Genomic DNA, 10,064 nt, shown 5'->3' on the forward strand with positions numbered 1-10,064 from the left:
TCTGTTGCATTTCTTTACACTAACAATGAAATATCAGAAAGAGGAAGTAAAAAAAATCCTGTTTAAAATCGAGTCAAAAAACCCAAAATACCTAGGAATAAACCTGACCAAGGAGGTGAAAGACCTATATACTGAGGACAATAAAACACTGATAAAGGAAACTGAATATGATTCCAAGAAATGCAAAGATATACCATGCTCTCAGATTGGAAGAATTAATATTGTTCAAATGGCCATACCCCCCAAAGCGATCTACACACTTAATACGATCCCTATCAAATTACCAATGCCATTTTTCACAGAACTAGAACAAATAATCCTAAAATTTATATGGAACCACAAAAGACCCAAATTGCCAAAGCAATCCTGAGGGAAAAGAACAAAGCAGGAGGTATAACCCTTCCAGACTCCAGACTATACTACAAAGATACAGTAATCAAAACAATGTGGTATTGGCACAAAAAGAAACATATAGATCAATGGCACAGACTGGAGAGCCCAGAAATAAATCCACATGGCTACAGTGAAACTATGACAAAGGAGGCAAGGATATACAATGGAGAAGAGACAGTCTCTTCAAAAAGTAGTGTTAGGAAAGCTAGACATCTGCACGTTCAATGAAATTATGAATATACCCTCACACCACACATGAAAATAAACTAAAACTGGCTCAAAGACTTAAATATATGACATAACACCATAAAATTCCTAGAAGAGAACATAGGTAAATCATTCTCTGACAAATTGCAGCAATATTTTCTTAGATCAATCTCCCAAGGCAAAAGAAGTAAAAGCAAAAACAAACACATGGGACCTAATCAAACTTCTAAGCTTTTGCACAGCAAAGGAAGTCATCAACAAAACAAAAAGACAACCTATGGAATGGAAGAAAATGTTTGCCAATGATACAACCGAAAGGAGCTTAATTTCTAAAATATACAAACAGCTCATACAACACAATATCAAAAAAAAAACCCAATCAAAAAATGGGCAGAAGGGCCTCCCTGGTGGCGCAGTGGTTGAGAGTCCGCCTGCCGATGCAGGGGATACGGGTTCGTGCCCCGGTCTGGGAGGATCCCATATGCCGCGGAGCGGCTGGGCCCGTGAGCCATGGCCGCTGGGCCTGCGCATCCGGAGCCTGTGCTCCGCAACGGGAGAGGCCACAACAGTGAGAGGCCCGCATACCGCAAAAAGAAAAAAAAAAAAAAAAAAAAAATGGGCAGAAGACCTAAATAGACAATTTTCCAAAGAAGACATACAGATGGCCAACAGACACATGAAGAGATGCTCAACATCACTAATTATTAGAGAAATTGAAGTCAAAACCACAATGAGATATAACCTCAAACCAGTCAGAATGGCTACCATCAAAAAGTCTGGAGAGGATGTGGAGCAAAGGGAACCCCCCCCCACGCACTGTTGGTGGGAACATAAATTGGTGCAGCCATTATGGAAAACAGTATGGAGGTTCCTCAAAAGCTAAAAATAGAGTTACCATATGATACAGCAATCCCACTCCTAGGTATATATCCAGACAAAACTATAATTCAAAGAGATTCATACACCCCTATGTTCATACACCTCTATGTTTATAGCAGCACTATTCACAATAGCCAAGACATGGAAACAACCTAAATGTCTATCGACAGATGAATGGATCAAGAAGGAGTGGTACATATATACAATGGAGTAGTACCCAGCCATAAAAAAGAATGAAATAATGCCATTTGCAACAACATGGATGGACCTAGAGATTATCATGCTAAGTGCAGAAAGTCAGAAAGAGAAAGACAAATACCATATGATATCACTTATATGTGGAATCTCAAATATGACACAAATGAACTTATCTACAAAACAGAATCCATCTCCCAGACATAGAGAACAGACCTGTGGTTGCCCAAGGGGAGAGGAACTTGGGGAGGGATGGAGTGAGAGAAGGGATGGATTGGGAGTTTGGGATTAGCAGATGCAAACTATTATATACAGAATGGATAAACAAGAAGGTCCTGTTGTATAGCACAGGGAACTATATTCAATATCCTATGATAAACTTACAGAAAAGAATATGAAAAAGAATCTATATATATGTAAGACGGAATCACTGTGCTACACAGAAGAAATTAACTCAACATTGTAAATCAACTCTTCAGTAAAATAAATTTTTTAAAAAACAGTGTGGTATCAGCACAAAAACAGACACATAGATCAATGGAACAGAATAAAGAGCCCAGAAATAAATCCATACACCTACGGTCAATTAATCTTCGACAAAGGAGGCAAGAATATACAATGGAGAAAAGACAGTCTCTTCAACAAGTGGTATTGGGAAAACTGTACAGCCACATGTAAATCAATGAAGTTAGAAACTCCCTCCCACCATACACAAAAATAAACTCAAAATGGCTCAAAGACTTAAATATAAGACATGACACCATAAAACTCCTAGAAGAGAACACAGGCAAAACATTCTCTGACATAAATTGTAGCAATATTTTCTTAGATCATCCTCCCAAGGCAAAAAAAGTAAAAGCAAAAAACAAATGGGACCTAATCAAACTAAACAAAAGCTTTTAACAAACTTCAAAGCTTTGTACAGCAAAGGAAAATGTCAACAAAATGAAGACAACTTATGAAATGGAATAAAATATTTGCAAATGATACAGCTGGCAAGTGGTTAATATTCAAATTATACAAACAGCTCATAAAACTCAATATTGAAAAAACAAAACAATCCAATCAAAAAAATGAGCAGCAGACCTAAATAGACAATTTTCCAGAGAAGACATACAGATGGCCAACAGACACATGAAAAGATGCTCAGCATCGCTAATTATTAGAGAAATGCAAATCAAAGCAATAACGAGGTATAACCTCAAACTGGTCAGAATGACTATCATCAAAAAGTCTACAAATAATAAATACTGGAGAGGGTGGGAGCAAAGGGACCCCCTACACTGTTAGTGGGAATGTAAACTGGTGCAGCCACTGGAAAACTGTATGGAGGTTCCTTAAAAACCTAAAAATAGAGCTACCATATGATCCAGCAATTATACTCCTGGGTATATATCCTGAAAAGTAAAGAACTCTAATTCAAAAAGATACATGCACCCCAATATTCATAACAGCACTATTTACTATAGCCAAGACATGGAAACAATCCATGTGCCTATCAACAGACGATTGGCTTAAGAAGAGGTTTTATATATATGTATATTATTTACATACACACACAAAACAGAGTATTATTGAGCCATAAAAAATTATGAATATTGCCACTTGCAGCAACATCAGTGGACCTAGAGAATATTATACTAAGTGAAGTCAGACAAAGACAAATACTATATCATATCACCTATATGCAGAATCTAAAAAATAATATAAATAAACCTGTATACACAACAGAAACAGACTCACAGACATAGAAAAAAAACTCATGGTTATTAAAGGAGCAGATTAGGAGTATGGGATTAACAGATATAAACTACTATACATAAAATAGATAAGCAATAAGGATTTCTTGTATAGACAGGGAATTCTGTTTAATATCTCATAATGACCTATAATAGAATATAATCAGAGAAAATTACTGAATCACTGTGCTGTACACCTGAAACTAACACAATATTATAAGTCAACTATACTCCAATTTAAGAAGGCAAATAGGAAATAAAGACACTTTTAGACCGCCAAAATCTGACCAACAGACCACACATTAAAGCAATTCTAAAGGTTATGCTTTAGGCAAAAGTAACCCCATCTTATACGAGAGACATGAGATGCAATAAGGATTAAAGAAACCAGAAAAAAGAAAATAATGAATAAATCTAACATTATAATATCAAAAACAATAATAATGTTTTGAGGTTTTTAAAGAAGAATGAAGATAAAGATAAAATTAAGACACTAAAATTATAGATATAAATGGTTATGAAGGTCAGTAAGTTTCAAGTGTCTAATATCCTCTTTACTTCAGGAGGGGAAAATACTGATTTTAAACATTTGTAAGTTAGATATACATGTTGTAATTACTAGACTAACCACTAAAATAATAGAAATAGATATTACCTACCCCAAACTAGGAAAATTTAAATGAGAAATAATAATCACCCCCCCTCAAAAAATGCAAGAAGATAAAAAACAGATGGAAAAGGTAGCACAAATTATGATAGAGATTTAAACCCAAATAAGTAATTGAATACAAATATGTAATTCTAAGAAATATAAATGAACTAAATGCTTCAGGTAGACCCAAATATTGTAAGGTAAAACAAAAACTGGATTATTTAAAGTGTTTAAATCAGATCACACTGATACTAGAAGAGACACTTTTCTCCCCATCTACTCAGCAGAAGTGGGGGCATCATGGAGCAGATCAGATCAGTAAGAGGAAATAAAGAAGCATTTGCTTAACACATAGTGTATGTAAATTAGAAACCCTGTCACACCATTACATAATTTTTCCTTTATATTATAGTCATAATTCTCAAATAAATAATCAATGAAGCTGTGTCTGACGTTCATTCTTATAGCTGTCATTAGCCACATTCCATGCACAACTACATAAAATACTCATTATTTGCATACAGATGAACCTGAATTACTGTGAATATGTGTTATTACATTGCCTTCTGAATCACTTCAGAGAAGTTTAATCACGGTTTGTATAGTTTTAGTGGTATATTGTTCTAGTTCTTTGAATAGTACTTGCCACCAATAACCTTTGATTAACCAATTTTTCCTTTCTAGGCATGCTGGATTTGATTTCACAACACATAAAAAATCATTTGTCTACTTTATTAACCACAGAACTCTTCAGTAGAAATTTATTAACAATTACTTTATCAACATAGAAGTCTTCAACTGAAGATTTGAGAGTATCTTCCCAAAGTCTCAAAAAATAGAAATTTCTAAATTAAGATGCATTTAGGAGGAGTGGACTTAGTTATTATACCCCATGGCAATAGAAGAGAGAGATTGCTAATAAAAATAACATCTCTACCTTTCAGACAGCTCTCTGGCACCAAATATAGTAAAAGCCAAACGGCAACAAAAATTCTGCCTTCATAGAGTTTACGTTCTTGGGGTGGGATTGGGAGGAGGGGGAAACTAATATATTAGTTAGATGGCAAATAGCTCTATAGAGAAATATAAAATAGGGAAGGAGGTTAAGGAGTGCAGTAGAAGGGGAGGCTACAAAGAAAATGTAGCATCTGAATAAAAACTAGAACAAGGTGAAGGGGCAAGACACGTGGCTGTCTGAGAAACATATTGCAGATCAGGCGAACAGTAAATGCATAGACCCTCTAAAAGCAGCATGTCAGGCATATACAGGGGACAAAGAGACCAGAGTAGCTGGATCAATGTGAGTTAAGAGGTAGAATAACAGGAGAAAAGTTATAAAGGAGTAGCTTGTGTTGAACCTTGTAGGTGATTATTAGACCTTTGGCTTTTACTTGGGAGAGATAGAAAAGCTCTAAAGGAATGATCAGTATTGACCATCACTAGGGCAACTGTGCTGAGAACAGACTGAAGAGGGCAAAGGAAAAGCATGGAGACCACTTAGGAGACTACTGTAAAAACTTGCAAAAGGTTATGATATCCTGGACCAGGGTGGTAACAGTGGTAGTGATTATGAGATAGGCTGGGACCTGGGGCCTTTACTGCAGTGCTTGCCCCTGGACAAATGTTTCCTCAAGCAACAGAATACAAAGAAACTATAAGGGACTAAAAATAACTGCATGCATGCCCAGCTGTGGCAAATTATGAACAAGATACAAAAAGACCAAAACTCAATTGCCATTTCTGAGGTAGGGGGAGCAAAAGCAGGGTACTGCACATGATCCCTGCACACGGCACCACCCAGGGGGTAGACAGACCACCTAAGCTGCCCCTCTGGCCCGACCCACCAATTCGCACGTACCCTCACCCCAATTAAGGGACCAACTCGCCAACCCTCAGGGAGCAAGTAAGGGAAGCTGTTACTTGTTTTCGCTCCCTCGTGCTATAGTACAAGTCCCAGTAAAGCCTTGACTGAGTTTCTTGTCCTCAATTCTTTTCATTCTTTTTTCTTTATTCTGCTCTCTGGCAGTTATTTCTACCATTTTATCTTCCAGATCACTTATCTGTTCTTCTGCCTCAGTTATTCTGCTATTGATTCCTTCTAGAGTAATTTTAATTTCAGTAACTGTATTGTTCATCACTGTTTGTTTGCTCTTTGGTTCTTCTAGATTCTTGTTAAATGTTTCTTGTATTTTCTCCATTCTGTTTCCGAGATTTTGGCTCATCTTTACTATCATTACTCTGAATTCTTTTTCAGGTAGGTTGCCTATTTCATCTTCAATTATTTGGTCTTGTAGGTCTTAACCTTGCTCCTTCGTCTGTAACATATTTTTTTGTCATTTCATTTTTTTTTCTCTTTTTTGATGGGTGGTGCTGTATTCCTGTCTTATTGGTTGTTTGGCCTGAGATGTCCACCACTAGAGTTTGCAGGCAGTTAGATAAAGCCAGGTCTTGGTGCTGAGATGAGGACCTCTGGGAGGCCTCACTCCGATTAATATTCCCTGGGGTCTGAGGTTCTCTGTTAGTCCAGCAGTTTGGACTTGGAGCTCCCACCACAGGAGCTCAGGCCCAGCCTCTGGCCTGAGAACCAAGATCTTGCAAGCTTCATGGCGTGTTAAAAAAAAAAAAAAAAAAAGGAAAAAAAAGGAGCAGTACAATATCAAAGATTAAAAAACAAAATAAAATTAGAAAGATAAAAAATATATTAGGAAAAATAAAACTATAATTGAAACAACTGCAACAAGGTAAAATAGAACCACAACAGTGGGGCTGGCCTGCCTGCTGTGCGGCCACCCACTAGCCTTCCTGGTGCAGCTGTACGCCCTGCTGCCGGGCCGCGCCAACGCCTTCCACCGCGGTCTCTTCCTTTTCTGCTGCCAAACGCCACCATGCTGCACCTGCCTACGCGTTTTTAGAAATCAGTTGCCCAGGAGAAATGACTTCTACACCTATGAGCCACCTTCTGAGGATCCTCTGCCAGAGATAGGAGAATCCGTGTGCCTCCAGCTCAAGCCTGGTGCTCATCTCTGCAGAGTTTGTGGCTGTTTAGGCCCCAAAACATGCTCCAGATGTCACAAGGCACATTACTGCAGTAAGGAGCATCAGACTCTGCACTGGCGATTGGGACATAAGCAGGATTGTACACAAGCAGATTCTCAGATATGGCAGAGGGATTGCCCCCATCTGGATCTCTGGTGAAAATATCCCTCAAGAAAAGTATATTCCAGATTGCCCCTGTGGTGCCAAGAGAATATCTGAATTCCAGAGTGTGGAGATGGAGAGACCAGGATCCCCAGGAAGGTCATGCCTCATCTGCTCAACTACCTGAAGGCCAACAGACTGGGCAGGAGTGTCTCCTGGGGCGTCCTGGCCATATTCACCTGTGCTGAAAGCTGTGGCCTGGGCACTGGCTACACAGAGGAATTTGTTTGGAAGCAAGTTATAACAGATGCCGGCTAAAGACAACGGTGTAAAGCCTTAAAATATTCATCATCTCTTAGACCTTGCAATTCCATTTCTAAGACTTTATCCTAAGGAAATAATTATACCAGAGATACACAAAGATGTTGTTTTAGGTGTTGTTTACATTGTCTAAATATTAGACCGAAATGTCCAGTGGCAGGGAATTAAGTAAATTCTGGTGTATCTGTCCAGCAGGAGGCTACGCAGTCTTAATGATACAGACCTATATGCACATCAAGTAAGATAAAGATGCCAAGATACCATTATAGATGGTATTCATAGTATGATATTTTTGCAAAATATTTATACATGTCTATGTATACCAAAAACATCTGGAATAATATGCACTATATGTGAACTGGTTAACTGAACAGTGGGACTAAGTGACATGATCTTTTTACTTATATGTATATTTCTTTCTATAATAAAAATGGGTTATGTGCCTAAAAAAATAAAATAAAACCACAACAGAAAAAAGAAAAAAAAAGGGGGGGGAGGGGGAAACAAGCCAAAAGGAGAGAATAACAGAGTATAAGGAATAAAATAAAATTAGAAAAATAAAAGATTAGGAAAAATAAAAATACAAAAGAATCAACAACAATGAATCAACAAGGTAAAACAGAACCCCAATCTAAAAGAGGAAAAAAGGGGGCTTCCCTGGTGGCGCAGCGGTTGAGAATCTGCCTGCTAACGCAGGGGACTCGGGTTCGAGCCCTGGTCTGGGAGGATCCCGCGTGCCGCGGAGTGGCTGGGCCCGTGGGCCACAACTACTGAGCCTGCGCGTCTGGAGCCTGTGCTCCGCAGCGGGAGAGGCCGCGATAGTGAGATCTGGAGCCTGTGCTCCGCAGCGGGAGAGGCCGCGATAGTGAGAGGCCCGCGCACCGCGATGAAGAGTGGCCCCCGCTTGCCACGACTAGAGAAAGCCCTCGCACAGAAACGAAGACCCAACGCAGCAAAAATAAATAAATAACTTAATAAACTCCTACCCCCGACATCTTAAAAAAAATTTAAAAAATAAATAATAAAATAAAATAAAATAGGAAAAAAGACACAAAAAAGCCTTGGCTATGGGGGGTGGAGTTTATGTGGGAGTGGAACTTAGGCAGCGGCGGGGTTTAGGGTGGGGCAGGACCTACGTGGGTGAGGGGGTGATGTTTGAGCATGGGGCCGGGCCTATGCGGGGTGATGTTCAAGTGTGGGGCGGGGCCTCTGCTTAGGACCTGCGCACAGAAGGGGAGAGGCAGCACGTGGAAAGGAGGGTCTCTGGAGTATGGGGTTCCAGAGTTTGAAGATAGGGCCCTGAGTGAGGGTGTGTGGGTGGAGTTTAGGCCCAGCTCATTGGAGGGGGTCTCCAAGTGCAGAGGTAGGGCCCTGGGTGAGGGTGTAGGGGCGGGACTTGGGCTCTGTGTGGCAGGAGGGAGGCTCCGAGGGCAGAGGATTAGGCCTGGGAGCCCAACAGGCTCCCCAGTGCCTAAGCGGACAGGGAACGCACTGGCCCTGTTCCCTTCCATTCCTTCGCGCCCCTCCCCCACTGTCTCCCCCAGGGTCTCCCCCATCGCCGCTGGACCCCTAACCCTGGGTGGGTCCCGCTGGGTGTAGGAACTCCTCCCCTCCCCCAGCCACCGGTCCGGTGGTCCGGCCTTTACTTTTGCTCCCCCTTCCCTCCCTTCCACTCCCTCAGGACCCACGTGGCTGGAGGGGGCCTCGGTGAGCAGAGGATCAGGCCCGGGATCTCAGCAGGTTCCTGGGAGCCCAAGTGCGCAGGGAAACCTGACCACGCTCCCTTCTGATCCTCTGCCCTCCCAATGGTCCCCAATTTCCCCCTTCGGGCGTGGGATCCCTTCCCCTCCCCCAGCTGCCCCTCAGGGGCGCCGGTCCTGTCCTGCCTCCACTTCTCCTCCTTCACTCCTCCCACGCCCCACGTCCTACCTTGTCGCTGGGGGTTCCTCCCGTCCCCTTAGGTGTCTGAAGTCCCCCACCACTGCCTGGTAGGTGCCCTAGTTGTGAGGAGACGCGAATTCCGTGTCCTCCTAGTGTGCCATCTTGACTCCGCCCCTGATCTCTTTCTTTAAGCACAGGGTCACATAGAGACCCCCTGTGACCCTTGCCAATGCAGGTTTGGAGGCCAGGGACAAGGGGCAGTGCCATCTGGCATGAGAGTTTCTTTCTGCTGCCTTGGATATTATTCATAGCAGGAGGAATCAAGGTTCTGGCTTTCTACCCTTTTTTGAAGACAAATCCATTCCTGAAGCCTTTGCTTTTCAGGAGATCAGAGCATTGTGATGACAATTGTGCTGCTAATGCTGCCAATTCTTCTCACATAGGACAATGGCCTGTGACAACCAAAGGGCAATGAAAATGTCTAAAAAGTAGCACTAAGCTGACGGGTATTCCTGTTTCCATATGGCAAGGATGGGTAATCTTGAAAAATGGGAAGTTCAGTTAGAGCCTCCCAGAAGTCTTTTTTTAATTTTAAAAGTTGGCTACTTTCTATCACCAAGATCAGAAACACAATGGCCTAATCAGTAACTGTGGGCATT

General features: G+C 41.3%; 1 pseudogene across 1 annotated transcript; it reads left to right on the forward strand.

Annotated features, from left to right (window-relative positions):
* Window positions 1-5,839: 5,839 nt before the first annotated feature.
* Window positions 5,840-7,521, forward strand: LOC309805363 (programmed cell death protein 2-like; annotated as a pseudogene). Its single transcript has 3 exons — window positions 5,840-5,919; window positions 6,816-7,078; window positions 7,155-7,521. The product of its transcript is annotated as a programmed cell death protein 2-like (transcript).
* Window positions 7,522-10,064: the final 2,543 nt, after the last annotated feature.

Source organism: Mesoplodon mirus (assembly GCF_964341445.2).
Source record: "Mesoplodon mirus genome assembly, chromosome: 5".
Classification (NCBI taxonomy): domain Eukaryota; kingdom Metazoa; phylum Chordata; class Mammalia; order Artiodactyla; family Ziphiidae; genus Mesoplodon; species Mesoplodon mirus.